Below are 20,777 nucleotides of genomic sequence, written 5' to 3'. Positions count from 1 at the left end.
TCTACATGTCATCATGCCACAAGCCCTCACGTAACAGGGAATCCAGGAGGGCCAATAACCCCAGTGCTGTGGGGTGGAAGTCAGGCATCTGCTGAAAGAAGAAAACTGTTTGCAAAAGTGAAAGCAAACAAAAGTGACATGAAGGTGGGGCTGTATTTAGCTGCTCACAAATGTTTAACTATGTGCGGCATACAAGAGGAGATCCTAACTCCTTTCGACAGCGCTCCTTTCTTATCTCTTTAGGTGCTTTCTTTATGCTTGCTGTGCAGTTTTATTAGAGGCCCTTCAGTTTTTCAGTGCTTGTTATCACTTATCTGGGAAGCGCTGTTCTGCAGCCCTGCAGATATCCACTGTTCTGTGCAACGTCAGTTGAATTTCTCACAATATTCTTACTCTGACCTAGTTATCAGATCTCCCGCAAACGAGTCAGTTTCTAATTAGCCCACTTGTTTACTCTTCAGGTTTGCATTTCTTACATTTTAATACTTGTCTCTTTCGCATAGTGCTCAGTGGTCTCACCTGGCAGCTGCTTTCTTGCCAATTGAAACAAGTGTATAGGTGTCCGAAAAAAATCAGTCTTTGGGGGGGAAAGGCTGTAGTTAGATGGAAGAGATTAAAAGGGCATCTCTTTAGGAATAACTTGACGTTAGCAGCATGGACATGAAGTGGCATGTCTGAGCTTATCATCATTGTCTCCAGGGAGTCGGTATGGCCTGGTAGATAGAGCAGTGGATGGGGACTTCAGCAAGCTGGGTTCTACTCCTGGCTCTGTCACAGACCTGCTTTGTGACCATAGGCAAGTCATGTCCTTGCCTCAGTTTCCTCCATCTGCTAGATAATGGTCGCTGCTTTTTTTGTAAAGTGCTTTGAGATCTATAAAAACACTAAGAGCTAGAGGTTATTGCTTCTGTCTGGTGGAAGAACCAGGAGGAGAAAAACAAGGCTATAAATGGCTCACAATTTAAGTATACATAGGACATCCGGTCTGTCTTGTGTAATTACATTGTATGTTTTTGGGGGCTGGGACCATCTCGGTATATGTATTTCATGGCACCTAGCACAATGGGGCCTTGATATTGGTTGAGGCCCCCAGGTGCTACTGTAATATAAAGCATAAAAATAGAAACACAACTCACCAAGGTGAATTGAATCAGACAAGAAAACTCAGTCAAAACCACTGTGCTTTCCCCTCCTGTGTTGACTGAAAAATCTGCTCGGGTTAGTTCAAAAATGGACAAAGGTCAAGAAATCTAGAGAGAATCTCAAATTTGCAATGAAAACCTGAAAGCAAGCAAGTTTCCGGATTTTTTTTTCTTTTTGACAATTTTGCGCAGCTTTAATCACAATGTGCTCCAATCTGAGGCTGTTCCATCACCATATTAAAACTCTGTCTGCTTCTGGCCGGGATGATAACTGATTGATAGGAGCATTTCCGCAGAAGAGGAACAAACACTGCATCTGATCAGGGCTTCCACTTTATGGAAGACACCAAAGACCTGGCAATAGACCGAAGGAATAGTCAAGTACAGTCAATTAAAGAGGAAGGTTCTCACTGGCTTTTCTTGATAAGTGCAGCCCGTGCGTAGCTTTTGTGTAAGTACTGGGGAGAAATGCATGCACAGAGCTTCGTGCTTCCAACTAATTCTGTGACAATTAAACAAAATAAAATAACATGGCATTTTCTTGTAAAATCTGGTAAAATATATCATTCAGAATCAGGTTGGTTGGTCTTGGTTCCCAGATTAAGGAATTAAAGATCGACTAAACTCTTCTCAAGTATTTAAGAAACGAACCATCTGTATAAGAATCTAGGACAGATTACACTTAACCTTATTTCGAAGCAAGAGATTACAATGAGAACAGCTATTGTAATTAAGATGCTGCAGATGCTGTTTGCTAAATATTGACCAAGAAAGGAGATGCCAGGGTCATGTAACTGGTGGGGGGAAAAAGTAACACAGGACTCTCCTAAATGACACTCTACTTCTTGTCTGTGAAAAATAGCCCCCTCCAATAACATCACCTAAACCATTACAATTAATGTCAACCACTGCTGTACTAATGTAAGTGATGGGCCAAATCCAGAGCTGGTTGGTTTCAATGGAATTGAGCTGATTAACACCAGCTGAGGATCTCAGTGGGGGAAGATCAACATTGGATAGCTCTAAATGTCCTGACCATTTAGAGGAAGCAAATGCACAACTCGTTGCACGGATAGTTGAACAGTACTCAGAGTTGTGACTGCACCTTCAGGTGTTGGAAAAGCTCTATCATTATTTTCCATTAAATGTATAATTCTTTTTGACATTCATGTTATCTTCAGAACTCTCAAGTGAGGCAAAGGGTGATATATTTCACAGTATAACATAGTATAAGCCATGGTCATTTTGCTTTAGCACAGCATAGAGTGTGCTACTGGGAGGGAGAATCCCAGACAGCTATTCCAACTCAATTTAATTCTCAATTAAAAAAAAAAAATACAATGCACATTACTATGATCCCATGGATGTATTTTCTACCGTGTGTTCTTGAACAGCAAATGAAACTCTGAATAAATAAAAGGTTTGATCAACCCTTTCACTCAAAGAGAACATAGAGCCGCATTTCAAGCATAGATATGTCTGTGTTGAGCAGATGGAGGAGGACTATGGAAAGAAATTAGGAAGATGGACTTGAAATCAATGCAAAGGGGACAGTTTTTGAGAGTCTAGTCAGCCTTTCTTGTTCAGAAAAGGTCCTTAAATTCTGGTGGAATATGGATAGAATGGCAGATGCCAATTGAATTCCACGCCAGCTCATGAGTGCACTCTCTCTTCCACACTTTTCAGGATTGCATTTTAAGACTTTAGAAGATGGCATTGTCAAGCCACACTTGGTGGTGTCCCACATGATATGGGCTCTTAGCTCATTGGCAGCTGTCATCACAAGGTCCAAAGGCTAGAAGTTGAAGCCAGATAAATTCAAATTGAAAATAAGGAGCAACTTTGGGACAGTGACAGTAATTAACTATTGAACAAGGTAGCAAGGGATGCAGTGGTTTCTCCATCACTTGAAATCTTTAAATCAAGATTAAATGCCTGTCTAGAAGACAGGAGCTAGCTCAACGAGAAGTTAGTAGTCAGATGCATGAATCACTGGGTGAAATTCTCTTGCCAGCATGATGTTGGAGGTCCGACTAGATAACCTCTTTAAAAAAAAAAAAGAAAAAATCTGTCTGAGCTCTGGTTGATGACTCCAGCTGAACTCCCGAGTCAGATGATATTTGGGATCCTTCCCTTCAGTAATGCTCTCCTATGAATGCGGGGGGTGTTTATCTTTGTTTTAAAAGCAACTTTTGTAATTACAGTACTTGTAACTGCTACAAGAATCAGGCACAGACAAGGAATGTAGGCGATTAAGATGGTGGGGGAAGGGTGTCCATTCCTTCTCTCACTTTAAAGGTTAGTGGAATCAAAGGATTGTCCAGAAACCTTTTCCGAAGGGAAAGTAACTAATCAAATGACAATATGAAATACTGTACGTGGAGCATAGACTCCATCGATCTTGTGTTTTGCCTGAAAAAAGGAGTCCTTTTTAATGCCTATATGGTGCTTTCAATCCTGACTCCTCCCAACGCCTAGGCATCTCAGAGTGTAGGTAGATGGATATTGCCAGTTCAGGTTGCTGTTTTTTTATGGGTACACGTGAAAGTCATTTTCCTTGTGACCTTTATGTCTGGCAGTTAAGAAAGATTTTTGCCTATTGTGACTCTTGGGCATAAGATAAAATACCAGCGCATTAATCTAACTGACCTTAGGAAACCGTGAGCAGCAATTCGGTTCCCATTGGGAAGCACTTCCCTGGACATAAGCAGAGCTTTTCCAAGTGTTCATCTATACATCTTGTCGGACAGTGTCAGTCTGATACAAGGCTGGGCTATAATGAAGTGTTTATTAGACAGCAAGTTTCTAAGGGCGATAATGGTTGGGATCTAAAGACACAGCAGTATTCCAGCACAGCAAGTTTCGGAATGGTACAGAGCGGATTGGGGATGGGAATCAACAAACGGAATTTTTAAAAATTTGTTTTCCTCGTGTCATTTCATGGATTCTTGCTCTGAATGAACAGCCGGCTCTTCCCTCAATAAAAATGGAAGTGTTGTTTTGTGTTTGTAAAAAAAGCCTGCAATTAGGGTGATTAGATAGCAAGTGTAAAAAATTGGGACGGGGATGGGGGGTAATAGGTGCCTGTATAAGAAAAAGCCCCCAAAATCAGGACTGTCCCTATAAAATCAGTACATCTGGTCACCCTACCTGCAATAATTGGAAGTATTTGGCCCCATGAGTGTGAAATTCAGCATGCTCCTACCATCTTGGTGAAATAAGACCTTTGAGAGAGATCACAATCTCATGTCCAGAGAAATGAACGAGGGCCCCGGTCCTGCAAACAGCTACTTACCCACAATTTACCCTCTTGCCACTAGGTGATCATGTCCCCATTGGAGGGATTTTTTCAGGGGGGGGTGGGGGTGCTACTGTTGTCCCACTTAAACAGCAAATATTGCTATTCATTATCATCAGGCTAAAACAGTTTCCTGGGTGATATTTCAGTAGAGCAGCCACACTGAGGGCAGCCTATGTAATGAGTGTCTTTGCAGAGTGCTCATCACCCTGTAGGGCTTTTCAGATTGCATACACAGGAAATACTCACTCAACCACCACTGAAATGCAGCCACCTCTGTGTGAAACATGTCACTTATTTAACAGCACACATCAACGCCATTGTGTAGTCCCCCCCACAGCTGTCTTACATCAAAGTGCTGAGTCTTAGTAGTTGGAAAAATAATTATGATCGGTATTGATCATGTACGCACTGCATGTGTGTTCACACAGCTCTGGCTAAACTCCTCAAGTCGCACCCTCCACATGCACTGGGCTGCAACAGATTCTCTAGAGACAGTCTCTTGTTCAAAAGGCCTCATCAGAAATCAAGAGGGGTACCTACAGACTATTGCCCACTAAACAGAAAATGTCCCCAGAAATGAACCTGCATTCTTTAAACACGGAAGAACATTGCTAACCTCCATAGCTTTCACTCGTCTCTTCTGCCGGCTTTCCCCCCCCCCCCCTGGACAGGCTGGGAGTTGCTTATAAGTGAAAAACTGATCAGAGTGAACTGTTAAAACTTGTTTGCATCAGCCTAGTTATTATTCCGATATTACAAGGCAAGGCAGTGAGACCCATGCATACTCATGTGGAAGCATTTAAATATAAAAGCTTTGCATTTCCATCCCCAAACAAATTCTGCATCGTGCCAACAAATGAGACTTTTACTGGAATACACATAAATCATCTTGTTTGTGACAAATCCTGAAGAAGGAGGGGGGGGAAGGGGCAAAACAGAATCCCATCCTAATTCCCCCAAGCTGCTATTTATTGAAATTAGGCAGCAAGGATAAACTATAGCCGGATCGATAATTATCTGTCTAATATAATCAAGTGCCTCCTATGAGAGTCTGCTGGCAAGCACAGCTCCCCGGCCAACCCCTCGGACAATGTTTCATGCAATGAACTATACCAGTGATTCGAATTATGGGAATGCAAAGCAAGCTGTGTCTAGATCAATGGAGGGGGCACCCTGATACCACTGACAGCTGCCCATTTGGTTTGGGGTGATGTTTTGGTAGCTATTATTTACTATTTGCCTTATGATAGCGCTGCACAAACACAAAGTAAGAGACCGTCCCTCCCCGGAATACCTTACAGTGAAAGACCCCATCCTGCAGTGAACTCATTGCGGTACTAGTGCCTCAATGAACAATCCCTCCCATTAAATAGTACAAAAGAGCTGTTCTTGTGCCTAATGCTATGCTGTCCATTCTGGCTGAAGACTGGGACCCTGTCAACTCTTCTGCACACGCTTACTCACAACATGCACAAATGTTAAGTAAGTGTTTGCAGGACTGAGGCCTAAAATGATTGCAGCTGCTTTAAGAGACGGTAACGTAATACTGAGCTCCTATGATAATCCCTGTGTAAGTGTGCCTGAGCATGTTTTACCTCTAAGGAAACACTCCCCCCCGCCCCAAAACCCAAATAACTAATAGAATGATGAGCAAGAACAGTTTCCTACCTCAGAGAGGTGAAGAGCAGACGCCACGGTGCCATACTCTATGGAGAAAGCCATGCCACTGTAAACCACTGTACTTCCCACCTCGCTATTAGAGTGAGCAGCACTTTAGAAATACTTACGATTAGACAGAGCTAATTTAAGTCCTCTGATGGGAATGAAAATAGAAAATATTCTGTTTGGTTTCCTCTCTAAAATACATTTCATGCATTTAGATGTCAATTATGGAGTTTCTTAAATTTCACAGATTTTGCACTCTGCGTTTGAAGTCTCCCCTCAAAGCTATTTGGATAGACGTCCCTAGTTAAATTGCAAATTAGTCATTTACAGGCAACTTTTCTCTGTTTCTGTGGTTCAGCTGTGGAATATTAAAGGCCGGTAGGTGTTACTGATGGTCCTATATTGCAGCAATAATGTGATATACTGCTATGAAAGTCACTGCAGAATTCATCAGTTCCATGACAAACAGTTCCATGTGTGTGTATGTAAGTTCCCTGCAGCGCTAGAGCCTGGACTAAGCCCATCCTACTGAAGGCAATAGAAATAGATCACTTCATGATACCAGCATAAGCTTCCCAAGCTTCATACGAAAATGTCTATTTGAAATACAGTCAAGCTTTGGCAAATTCACAGTTTCAGAACCTGCCCGCCCCACAGAGGCTGCATATGTCCTTGATTCTAGTTAATGACGCATATAAGATACACCCCTTCTCCCCCCGTTAAATATAGAGCATTTTAAAGATCGGTTTCTTCCCTGTGCTGCCTCCTTTTATCAAATTAATTTCCTCAGCTGGCTGGAGGAATCTACAACGAAGGGTCACGTGTGAAAGTGACCTGGAGATTTGGGTGGTTAACGTGGGGATTTTTCTTTTTCTTTAGAAACTTCGCATTTTTGATGAATGGCAAAGTAAATTATTATAAACTAGTGAAAAGGAATTACACCAAGACAAGCAACCGACTCAAATATTCTGCATAGTATCCTCTGCGGGTCTTTCTGATCCTTCTGAAGAAGTTCACCCACAGGGCAGTTAGAAATGAGGAATAACTGAACGGGCGAGAGGTTAAGCCAATCGCACTGTACCACATGTATGAACGATTCTCTCTCCTGTTGATGTTTTCATGTGAAAGTTGAGCCCTAGTGTTACCCAGATTCTTCAGTCAGAGTTGTCAGCTGATTGACTCACTTGTGGTCCCGTTCTTATCTCAAGCTAGTACAACTCCATTGACTGGGCTGGCGTTACTGCTGATTAGAGAGAGGAAGAGGTAGGCCCACTGGGCTGGTCTACAATGGGGGAGAGGGGGAGAATCGATCTAAGATATGCAACTTCACTACAAGAATAGTGTAGCTGAAGTCGACGTATCTTAGATCGATTTACCTTGGGTCCTCACAGCGCGGGATCGATGGCCGCGGCTCCCCCGTCGACTCCGCTTCCACCTCTCGCTCTGGTGAAGTTCTGGAGTCGACGGGGAGCGCGTTTGGGGATCGATTTATCGCGTCTAGATGAAACGCGATAAAATCGATCCCTGATAGATCGATTACTACCTGCCGATCCAACGGGTAGTGAAGACGTACCCAGATTGATTCCAGAATTACTCTGGATTTGCACCAGCAGGCGAGGTGCTGACCAGGTCTTTCTAGGATTACCGGCATCATTCCTGAAAGGCGTGCATGGGTGGATACATTGGAATCTTGCTTTGGCAGGCCTTGGCTACACTTGCGAGTTACAGCGCTGTAAAGGTTCCCCCAGCGCTGTAACTCACTGCCCGTCCACACTGGCAAGGCATTTGCAGCGCTGTATCTCCGTGGTTGCAGCGCTGCATGTACTCCACCTCTCCGAGAGGAATAGCGAGTATTGCGCTGCCGCTGCAGCGCTGCGGTGCCAGTGTGACCGCCCAATGCGCTGTGAATGGCCTCCAGAATTATTCGGCAGTATCCCACAATGCCTGTTCTAGCCACTCTGGTCATCAGTTCAAACTCTACTGCCCTGGCCTCAGGTAACCCACCATGTGACCCACCCTTTACATTCCCTGGGAATTTTAAAAATCCCCTTCCTGTTTGCTCAGCCCGGCGTGGTGTGGAGTGCTATCAGCGCATCTTTCCAGGTGACCATGCCTCCACGCGCCAAGCGATCCCCAGCATGGAACAATGGTGAGTTGCTGGACCTCATCAGTGTTTGGGGGGAGGAAGCTGTCCAGTCCCAGCTGCGCTCCAGCCGTAGGAATTACGATACCTTCGGGAAGGTATCAAAGGACATGATGGAAAGGGGCCATGACCGGGACACCCTGCAGTGCCGGGTTAAAGTGAAGGAGCTGCGGAGCGCCTACCACAAAGCCCGCAACGCAAACGGCTGCTCAGGTGCTCCCCCCGCGACCTGCCGATTCTACAAAGAGCTGGATGCGATATTCGGGGTTAACCCCACCTCCACTCAGAGCACCACCATGGACACTTCAGAGCCGGTAGGGGGAGGGGGGGGAAAAGAGGAAAACAGGAGTGATGGTGGTGGGCTGGATGGAGACACCCCGGAATCCCTGGAGCCATGCAGCCAGGAGCTCTTCCCGTGCCAGGAGGAAGGTAGCCAGTCGCAGCGGCCAGTACTTGGTGGAGGACAAACAGAAGAGCAGGTTCCCGGTAAGCGTTTTTGTTTTTTTTTCGGGAAGGAATTTTTTCGGTGTGGGCTCTTTGGGAGAGGAGGGTTAGGCATGCATGCCTAGATACGGAATAGTGCATTGATGTGGTTTATCACATTGCGGTAATTGGCCTCGGTAATCTCCTCAAATGTCTCATCCAGAATGTGTGCAATGCGCTTGCGCAGGTTTATCGGAAGAGCCACCGTGGTCCTTGTCCTAGCCAGGCTAACGTGTCCGCGCCACTGTGCCGCGAGGGGACCATTGCTGCACACAGGCAAGCTGCATATGGGCCAGGGCGGAAGCCGCATTGCAGTAGAAGACCCTCCCTTGCTTCCCAGGTCACCCTCAGCAGCGAGATATCGTCCAGGACGAACTCCTGTGGAAAATGTTGGGACAGTGTTCAGTGTAGGTGCCCCCTGAAGCTGTTGGCTCTCCCCAAGGCACAGAAACCCAGAGGACAGTGCAGCCCTGAAACAATCAGTCCCCCTTACTCACCATTTTGAGGCTCCCATGGGATGTGTGCTCTGTTTCGGACGGGAAAATTGTGTAGACCCTGTGTGTTTTCTACTTCTCCAGTTCTCAGGGTCTATAATTACTGACCAGGCTAAAATTACGCTCCTAAACTTTGTAATTAAGTGCTCCAAGTCTTAAAACTGAAACGAGTGCAGAGAGAAAGAGAGAGCAATTAAAACCAGCCGCTTTGGAGTTATTTACTTAGGAAGGGTGAACAGAGGTACGGACTGTGAGGAGAGAAGTCAGCATGTATTTGTAGGGTGTAAGCAGCAAGGAGCGAAAGGAATTAGTTGGGGGATCTCCAGGGTGTGGCTAGGAGTCCTGGGATGACACCAGGATAAATGGAAGCTTAGGTTGACTATCGAGGACAGTTTCCTGATGGCAAGATGTGCAGTGCTGTGGAAGAATCTCCCCAGGGAAGTGGGGCACACCCCATCATTGGGAACTTTTAAAGTTAGACATGCCAAAGCATTAGGACACATCCTGCAGACAAACTGCACAAGCAGCAGGATGGAAGAGATGATCTAATAACTATCACTAGCTTCTGCAATCTCCATGGAGCTTCAGCAAAAGCAGGGAGAAAGCCCCTTGCCCCAGGAAACCCGGCGCCCCTTTTATCTGTTATGAAGTCAACCCAAGTTAAATAATTAACCTACACCAATGGGCCTTGCTTCAGAAGGATCCTTACTAACCAATAGCATTAGTCCCATGGCATGACTTCTCTAAATATTCTTTCCACAATGTCACTTCCTCCAACAGCCTGTCTGTGTGAGACTCCTAGGTGTTACTTGCATAGGGTTGCAGCTTATTTAGGCTTTGAGCTTCCCTGACATGGTTCTTTTTTCTCAGGTGCAAGCTGCTCCCGTTACAAGTCACCTTTTCAGGACCTAGACTTCCTACAAGGCCTGGTCTGCCTCATCCCCCTTCCCAGTGCCTGCACTGGTTCTTGCCTTGTTCTTTCTCCCTGATTCATGTTGCTAAGTGTGGCCTGTGTGAAGTGCTTCAAGTGCCCAAAGCACGGTTTCAGTCAGTCTAGAGCAGGGGTCGGCAACCTTTCAGAAGCGGTGAGCAGAGTCTTCATTTAGTCACTCTCATTTAAGGTTTTGTGTGCCAGTGAAACATTTTAACGTTTTTAGAAGGTCTCTTTCTCTAAGTCTATAATATATAAAGAAACTATTGTTGTACATAAAGTAAATAAGGTTTTTAAGATGTTTAAGAAGCTTCATTTAAAATTAAATTAAAATGCAGAGCCCCCGGACCGGTGGCCAGGACCTGGGCAGTATGAGTGCCACTGAAAATCAGCTCGTGTGCCGCCTTTGGCATGCGTGCCATAGGTTGCCTACCCCTCGTCTATATCACTGACCTTATTAGGCGAAGCACTTACTGAGTGCTAATAATAAATTCAGTCCTATGAAGTGTCCTTTAATTTGGTGCTTACTTTACTGACCACAACACAGCCAGGAGCAACCACGAGAGTTTTCAGATTTAAAAAAAACCACATTTTTAGTTAACTAGGAAAGGTTACAAGCTTTCCCTGAATTCCTTGCAAAGTAGCTTATGAAACCCCCTAGAAACAACTCAGGCATCTGATTTCTCTAGAGCAGGCGCTCACGTGAGTACTCAATCAAAGCTTAGGAAAATGCCTCAACCACACCCAGCCTAGTGTCCCAAATGAAGAATGGGAAAATCCAGAAGTCCCCCTTACAGTCAGAATACACCAAGCTAAATCAAAAAAACATCTCTCAGCCCAGCTGCCCCTCATCATCCCAACATAACTGATTCCAGCAACCAGGTAGCCTACCCTGGAAAACAAGCAGCGCAAACTCACTCCTCTTATAATCACTCAGGCCACTCCAGCTGAGTCACATTGGCCAACCCCTGGCCAATGTTATATAAGGAGTAGCTCCATTCCTCAGGAATGGAGTGTTTACTCTTTCTTGATCAGCAATTAGGGAAAGGTTCTGTTCCCTGTGCTACATAGAAGTGTGACATGAAAAATGCTCACAGAGGATCCATTGTCTAGTACTTCTGATAGGGAGGAATATTCTGAGGGAAACTCAGAAATAGTTTGCTTTTCCAAAACGCACAATAAATATCCTAGATAAGAACCTACACAGTAGATCGTGCTAATTCCCCAAAACATATAGCTACAGAAAATCCAGTTGAGCTGTGAGCTGCTCTGGATGGAATTTAAAAGAGCTCAATGTTCCTGTAGGTACTATGAATTGAAAGTTTTGAATTCAAAGAAAGGCCTGAGAATGGGAAACCCCTGAGCCTCTCTCAGAAAAAATCTGTCACCTGCTCAGGGATCTGGCTGCTTAGAAATAGTTTTTAGGATGATTTTGTTAAGGAATATGAAAAATTCCAAACATCTAAAGCTATTTTCTGGTGTCAGTTACACCAAGGCAAATAAGTAGAGGTACTCTGATCTAGCCCAAATGTAAGTTAGATCAGAATTTGTCCCTAATTCTGTAGAAGTAGGAGGCAAAAATAAGACTGTCCCTGAGCCAGAAACCCATGTGAAGAGTGATTGCAACAATTGTGCTCATAATGAATTCATTTGGTGCTTGTGTGGATGTCACAGGCACTTTTCTCAGTGTTCTGTTATAATTTAGCTTTAGCTACTAGAAGCCCTAGTAGCAAAGAAGCGTGCAAATCTTGATGGGCATCTACTGATTAAAAAGAAATAGGATTATAAAAAGGCAATTTATTCCCAGGGAAAAAATAAACTTGGATCTCAGGGAAAAAAATAGCAATTTGACTTTGTATTGGTCATGTAACATCATGGAAACCTTCTCAAAACCATTTGTAGTATTAACATTTGGTTCACACACATCTTGGATTATGGCTCTGCTTCTTCTGGACTGGACTTAGTGATTCCCCAAGTGGCATATAACCAGAATCAAATTCTACTTGCCTCCCTCATGTAAGTCGTTTCACTGAAGTCAGTGGGATTAACTGTGTAAGGAGAAAAGTATTTAGCCTCTGAGTTCTAATTATTGATCTGCAGAGTGCAGAGCAAAGCTCAGTTTTGTTTAATAGAAGTGTATCCGGTTGGGAAGCAAACTGTGGAGCTACAGATCATAACAAATGCATTAAATGAAACCAAAGATTCAGTAACCTTGATATGTGATCTATATACTGGGCTTGATCCTGAAAACCTTTATACACAGTAGTCCCACTGCTTTCAGAAGTAAGTAACTGAAATCAGTGGGAGTCTGGGTAAAGTTAAACCTGTATGTAAATGTTTTCAAGACTGGCGCCTCCATTTATACTCTGGTGAACTCACTAAATCCAATGGGCATTTGACTGAGCATGGACTGAATAAAGAATATTGGTGTTTGGCTCATTGTTCGGTTCAGATTATGTTCATTTCCATCTACTGACTATTACTCTCCACATAGGTAGATTATGGAAACCATATACTAACGTGGGTCTGTTTTCAGGTACCCCGTCCAACCGAGTTATTGATTGCCTGGACTTAGCATGTGCATGTTCCTAGCAAATCACGGCGGCCATATGCCTCTAGAGCAGAAGCTTTGTGCCAAGGAAATGTCAGAGGCTGAGAGTCCATATCTAAAAATGACACAAGATGCTGGTGTATTCACAGGACAGAATAAACTCTCCTAACAATGGCCACAGCTGTCACTTTGCTTCTTGTCGGTATTACAAGCAGAAATGTGACCTCCGTTAAATGGGGAAGAAAAGGGGAAAATTCCTTATTCAAATGGATGCAGCGTTGTGGTAGCCATGGCAGTCCCAGGATATGAGAGAGACAAGGTGGGGGAGGTAATATCTTTTATTGGACCGACTTCTGTTGGTGAGAGAGACAATCTGATCTCTGCATAGCTCAAAAGCTTGTCTCTCTCACCAACAGAAGTTGGTCCAATAAAAGATATTACCTCCCCCACCTTGTCTCTCTTATATGAATGGAAGCTTTGAAACATACTAGAAACTGACCCCATGTTCTTTCCCTCAAACAAACGTGCCAGGGAGGCTGTATACCTTAGTGAATGGAACACAGAACTGGGATTCAGGAAACCTCCACACCCCTCTGTGACTCCATTGTCCCATCTGTAAAATGGGAATAAGGATAATCCTATCTCACAGGGAGTTGCAAAGGTTAATGCTTTAACATTTGTCAAGCACATTGACATGGATGGTGCTAAAAAAATGCTGAATCTGTACATCCCTGATATTTTCTCTCACTATGAATTTCCACAGAAGCGGGGCCCAAATCCGCAGTCTCATTTAGTAACAAAATGGTTCAGTATGTGACGCACATGGAGAATACCAGTGGCAGGTTTTGGATTCCTTGTCTCTGTGTTGATTTACATAGTCCTTGTTTCTGTAGTATCTGAGTGCCACACAATCATTAATGGGTTCTAACCTCATTTTACCCTGGGAGACAGAAAAGCATCGTTCCCATTTCACAGACTGGGAGCTCTGATCTAGAACAGAGCAAGTGATTTTCAATTTTGCACGTAGGACAGGGGTGGCCAAAACATGAGCCTGAGAAGGAGCCAGCATTTACCAATGTACATTGCCAAAGAGCCACAGTAATACATCAGCAGCCCCCCATCAGCTCCCCCACTCTTCCGCTCCCAGCGCCTCCCACCCACCGGCAGCCCCGCCAATCAGCACCTCCCCCTCCCTCCCTGCACCTCCCGCTCAGCTGTTTCGTGGTGTGCAGGAGGCTCTGGGGGGGAGCAGGAGAAGCGAGGGCACTGCAGGCTCAGGGGAGGGGACGGGAAGGGGTGGAGTGGGGCCAGGGCCTGTGGCAGAGTCAGGGGTTGAGCAGTGAGCACCCCCCAGCACATTGGAAAGTTGGCGCCTGTAGCTCCAGCCCCGGCGTCGGTGCCGATACAAGGAGCCGCGTATTAACTTCTGAAGAGCCACATGTGGCTCCGGAGCCCCAGGTTGGCCACCCCTGATGTAGGAAATCAGATTGAATGAGGAACTGAACCCAGGTTTTAGCAAGCCACGTGCGGTGCCTTAGCCGTTAGACTAGCCTTCCGCCAGCTTGCTTGTTTACTAGTGAAATACCAAGGTAATCATGAAACATTTAGGCAATAACCCGGGTCCTGATCCTACAAACACTTAAGCACATGCTTAACTTTATGCCTATGAGTATTCCCGTTGACTCCAAGGCTCGACAGGCTTGGGACCTGGGATTCTTTTACTTTCTCTGCTTTCAATGATGCACTTGATTGTTAGCCAGCAAATATTTGTTATTCCAACTGACAAAACATCTGCCATCAAATAACCAATAAAGGGCGGGACGAGAGCTTTATAATCATAAATAAAGATCAGTTGGGGTTGTCAGTGCTGCTCATCCCTTGCCCGTTGCATTGCTCATTCTAGCTGAGCAGCAAAGCCTGCAAGGAACCAACTTGGGGGTGGGGGAGCCGTGCCTGAAACTAAAGGAAATCAAAAGCAAATTATTTTCCAGATTATAGCCCTCCAGAGCTGCTGTGATATTGCCCATTTTTCACAGCAGACAAAAACATTTTCCTGGGGATCAATTTAGCTTCCAGAAGTCTGCTCCTTTCAACCCATAATCCATCATATTTCCCCATTTGCAATCTCTCTGTGTCTCAGTGTTTTAAGTTTCCTATGAATTATTTTATAAAGAGTATAAAGAGTCCTTTCTTCCTGCTGAAATGAGGGAGTTGCCTCTCTGCCCTATCAGGTCATATACCATTAGACTGTTGAGCAAGGGAGCACTCCCACCCATGCCTCCATATTGGCAACTGCCTTAGTAAGCTCATCTGTCAAAGAGATCTAGTAATCAATCACAGGGGTGATCAATATGCAGCTTATGCATTTATCATCCCTTTGCGGAGACTATTAGGATGAAGTTGTCAGTAAAACGGGAACAAAGGAAGAAATGTACAGAGAGGGCTGAGGGGTGTGTGTGTGTGTGAGGGCAATGAGGGGTGGGGGGTAATCGGAAATGCAGCCCAATGGGAAGGGAGAGCATTCTGCATCTTCAGGAAAGAAAGTTTTTGACAGATTTATTCCGCTGCCCTGGAATGTGGTGCAGAAGGTGAATCATCTTTCAAGAGGCAGAGCGGTGTAAAAATTTCCAGACCTCTTGATTGGTCTGTCAGCATGATTTGTGGGCTGCTCTGCCAAGGTAATGGGTAAGGCTAGCGACCGGGCACGGAGAAGCCAAGTAGGAACATATTGCGGAAAAGCATGCAAATGAAGCTATGGTGACTGTGTGGAAGCATGCGAGGGGGGGAGAGATATTTATTGCTATGTACCAGCTTCTTTATATCATGTAATCTGATCTCTGAAATTATTATAAACACTGATTATGTTCCCCTCCAGCTTTAGCAATGCGCGGGCTCTCGCCAGACCTTTATGACCTTTGGGACTGTATGCTTTGATACAGTCCCAAACGGAGCAAACACTGTGCACTAGTGAGCAGGGCGGTGCACAGTTGGTGACCACGTGTGTGTGCGTTAAATCTACTCTGCAGAAAGGACCAACCACAGAGCTTGGCCCTTACAGGGTTGGGTTCTGTGTACATGCTGACCACTGTGCCTATGGAGCTCCGGAACATATTCTATTGCAGATAGGATTCTGGTGAATTAGTGCCTAGAGGGCCAAATCCTGAAGACCTTACTCAGGCAACACATCCAATGGGAAGTTGACCCAGAGTTTATTAAACGGTGCCTTAGTCCCTTGGTTCTGCCTACGTTCTGCTGGGCTGGTGCCCAGGAGGCTGGGGGACCAGCCTGTCCCAGCACTTCCTTGGCTGTTATGGAGAGAGGGGAAGAGGGGGGAATCCCTAATGTGTTCATGCACCATGTTCCCGTAGGGTCAGTCTACTGGTTAGGAGGCATGTCCCTCTTTGTAACTTCCTAGTGCTAGCTTAGACTGCCTGGCGCTCCTGTATCAAGCACAAGGACAGTGTGATCCAGCGCACAGACTCCTTGTCTGCCTTGAAAGAGCCTGCTTTTGCCAGCCAGAATTCCTCTAGCAGAGGGTGCATTGGGCATTAATATTTCTATAGCCCTTCACCACACTATCCAGGGAAGGATTTGGCCTTTATTGACCTACTTAACCTAAAGCTGTTCTGACTTTACTGCCGTGTTAAGTCATAACATTTCAAGGATTTCCATGGTTTTGTCTTTCTTTGAGGAATACGCACCCCCAAGCATAGGGGGGATAGAAAGGACACCGAATTCAGCTGCATCAAAAGTTAGTTCATCAGATGAAAACATAGAGGGACAGATGCTCAGCTGGTGTAAATTAACATGGCTCCACTGAAGTCAATACCGATTTACCCCAGATAAGGACCTTGCCTAGCTAATGATCTAGTTTGGCAGAAGCTGAGAGCCCGGACTATGGTAGTTGGTACGGAGATGGGATAACCGAAAGCACAGATGCATGGGAATGGATTTTGCCCATGGTTAGTGACTATGACCAAGACCATGAAGAGAACTATATTGACCTAATGCGGTACAATATTACTGCTGACAATTACTGGACTGCGTTCAGGTACGACGCAGGCGTTCAGGTACAACGGTGATAGGAACCATCGCTAACACCTAGATAGGCTCTGATTGTGGACCCACTGAAGTCAATGGCAAAACTTCCATTGATTTCATTGGTACAGGATCAGGCCCATAGATGGACAGATAGCTCCTGCTACTAACCAAAGGCCTTTGGTGGAAGCTGATGGGAGTTTTGCTGGAGTGAGAAGCACGTGAAGGCTCCAGGCCTGCACAAATTGGCAGTAAGCCTTCCAAACAGCTTGTCCTTGAAAGCACTACTGTCCCCTTTTGGCTAAGGAGTGAGTGATGAAAGGAAAGGGTTAATTCAGCGGGAGCCTCAGGAAGTTACAGACTCACTTACAATTATTCCCTCACCCCGGATGGCAGTGCCGTTATTTAGTCACCACCGTAATTTACATTAATTGGATGTAATGCATAACAAATTTATGAGACGGGGTCCAGGCTTCGCGTTAGCATGAAACTCATCATCGTGAGATGCTGACCAAGCACAACTGGCTGAAACGTGCCAATCTCCGGGCAAGCTGCTTTGGCACATGCTTGCTCAGCAGGGTACAGAATGTACCAGAGGGATACGTGCACCAGCCCTTGACTCTAGGAGAAATATGACTATCGAACATCAGGCTCTTTGCAGGCCTTCCCCAGGGACAACATGCAAGAGCATTAGGGCCTTTCCTGACTTGTATGCTGATGAATACGTATCAGCAGAGCTTGGTCAACAGCGCTGGAGAACGCTCACAGTGCTTCTACAAGCCAGTACAAGTGGCTTCTTCACGTGTACTAAGGGTAACCCAGGGCCAGGGCCGGCGCTTCCACTAGCATTTGCCATCCTCGGCGGCAATTCGGCGGCGGGGCTCCTTCCGCTCCATGTCTTCCGGGTGCTTCAGCGGCAGGTCCTTCACTCGCTCCGGGACCCGCCGCCGAAGTGCCCTGAAGACGCGGAGCAGAAGGACCCCCGCCGCCGAATGCTCAGAGGAGGAGCACTGCCGCCTAGGGCGGCAAAAACCCTGACACCGCTCCTGCCCAGGGCACCATAACTCCAGCACCAAGATGAACAAAGTCTAGTCTTATCCCCAGCACACAGTGCCAGCCATAAAATTAGCAATAAAAAAACGGAGCAGCAATGCGGTATAATAGTTTGTATCTGTCTGGAGAACTCGCAGCACTTTACATGTATGACCTAATCTGCCCCTTTCTAGGTAGGGAAGCATCAGTATTTCCAACCCCAGGCACAGGGAGGCTAAGCCATTTGCCCAATGTTTGTGAAACACTTTAAAATCTCAGGAAGGGAGGGGCTGTATGAATGTTAGAATTAATATGATTATTAGGATTACACAGTAAGAATGTGGCAGAGTTGGGGCTAGAACCCAGGGTCCTGATTTCCAGGGCTCTTAAAATTAGGCACACTCCATTAATACTCCAGGATCTACTCTGGATGCATAATTTGTGGGTATTAGTGTGGAGAGAACTATATGAGGAGGAGCAAAAGAAAAGTGTCAAAGTGTAGCCAGAAAGAAAGATGGCGAAGACTGTAGAAAAAACATCCCCGAAAGTTCCTCTTGTTCAGATGATTGTGTTGCCCTCTAAACCCAAATCATTTAAAAGTTCCAGTTCCTGTTTAACCTAAACAGCCAGAATATACAATACAGAACTGCTCCGGAGAGAAAGGGCAGTAACTGCATCGCAATCTGTAACTGCGTATGGAACTTGCACAGTGAATGAGCTCCATGCTTTTCTCTGCTATCAGTCCATTCACCAAATGAACGTACAGCTGTTGCCGCCACTTACCCTGGTCAGGGGGAAAACGATTAGCTGCATTTGGTGAGGGTCATTTTCCTGGCGTAAACATAGCTGCTTTTGTTGCAAAAAAAAAAAAAAAGTAGAACTAGAGGTAACCTGAGTGTTTGCCGTAAATAAGGAGGTTCCCATCTCAGTCCATCCAGATAATTTCACACCCCTGGTGAGCATAAGGCTGAGATCCAGGGGGTTACTGAGTTTTCGAACAAAGAGAAAAGGGAAACGCCTGCAACTTGATCCCTGACGCTAATTAGTTTGACCCCAGCAGTTGTGTCTTAAAGGAACACTGATGAACTTTAACCTTGAGGTTCTTCAATTATGATCTAATAAAAGTTTCTGAAATGAATTTTGCCTTTGCATGCGGCCCCAGGGTATTTGTGTCTGTTAACTTATTTGAGAAGAACCTGGGAAACCATAAAATCATTACATTAACCTTCATTTCCTTACTTTACAAGATACAGATTCCTTCTGAGATCTAATGACTGTTAATAAAAACATCAGTCACCTCTGACCTAGCAGCCTTGTAACAGGAGTAAACACACACACAGAGCATGCTTTGCAGGGTGAAGACCGAATGGACAAGGCACATGCTTCACAATGCCCATCCAGGCAAAACTCCCATTGAAGTCCTATGGCTACGTTTTGCTACCCTTTACATTGGTTTAACTCCATCACCTTCATTCCATTTTTACCATTGACTCCAACGGAGTTGCACTGGGGTAACAATGAGCAGGATTTAGACCCAATATGTTTAACTGCAAGTGGCCCTTGCTTTAGTATTTATTTGGGCACATTCTGAAAATGAATTATGTGTTATGTACTGCATGCTGGATAATAATATGAGAGGACTCCATACTTCTTAAACTAAACTGGTTCTTTAAGAGAACTATAAGGAGAGATGCTGCAATTGCAGTTAGCATTCTAGCCATGTGGACACAGACTGACTTCCTGGTGCCTCCTCCAAACTCTTCCCTCCTGCCACCTGTGCTGCTCCTGCCAAGTTCCATGCAGCTTGCAACATTTTTCCTTTTAATTGTTGTTGTTGTGTCTTTTTCTTGCTGACTTGCTAGGACCAGAAGTTACTAGTGCATAGCCCACTGTAGGGATATGACCTTGATTGCCAGACCATTGTGGCTTCTTAGGCCTCATTGTCTTTCAAGTATGCTCATCTCTGAACCCATCTCCCATTTCTTCTTTCTGTTATCTCTGATATTGGGGGACTTGCTTATACCCTGTTGCTGCCTTCATTCTGTCAGGGTGGCATCCTGTTGCTTCTCTGTGTTGTTCATATATCCCATTTCTCTAGCCTCTCCTACATCAGTCCAGCTGAAGGCTGAGGCTTTTTCTAAGCCCTTTTTGACATCAGAAAAATCCTCCACAAATATTTTGTGTACATACGTGCATTCTAGGTAAAGTAAATAAATAAAATATACATTTAGCAAGATATGTCAAGGACTGAACATAACCCATTTGTTGCCTCGCACTAAATAGTCTGACTTCAAGAGAGCAGACAAAGAATTAGTGACACTTGAAGCCATTCTATGATCTCCTACAGCAAGGCCAGGTGACTCCTATATTAAAGATCAGGTTCACGCTGTCCCGGTTTGAACACAAGTCAATGGGATTAGGGTGTAAACATGACAATAACAGGCAAAGCCTCCAATAGAGGTTGAAGAACATGGTACATGACCTGCCTCACAATTCTCCTGTGCATGACACCAGGCACTGAGATGAAAAGATTTCAGACAAGGATCCAGAAACTCGGCATTTCCACGGCACAGTCGGGACCTGGTCAGGCACTCACAGAAAGCACTGAAGAGCCCATCATTGACTTCAGTGGGGCTTGAAGAAGGATGTCCATGAGCAGCACTAGCAGAATCACCATTACTTGCAGGACATAGAGGCTAAAGGAAGCAGCAGAACCCCGGCCTGGGAGTATAAGGTCCTTCCTGATTCCACAACAGAAGAGAAGGAAGCAAAAGATCATCTGACGTGACACCCACACCGCTGTGGTCCCAATCGATGGGCTAGAATCTGAAGAAGCCCTCCTATGCTCTCATTCTTTGACACACTGCACCCTGGGGGACAGAATCTTAATCTTTCATGCTGATAATTTATTACCAAATTAAGAGTATTACACAGGGAACGTGCCAGTAACGCTTTGCCAGTGTATGTACAATACTTTGTTAATTAAAAGTATTAGGC

Source organism: Malaclemys terrapin, chromosome 17 (genome assembly GCF_027887155.1).
Source record: "Malaclemys terrapin pileata isolate rMalTer1 chromosome 17, rMalTer1.hap1, whole genome shotgun sequence".
Classification (NCBI taxonomy): Eukaryota; Metazoa; Chordata; order Testudines; family Emydidae; genus Malaclemys; species Malaclemys terrapin.
Note: the sequence above shows the minus strand (reverse complement) of the source record.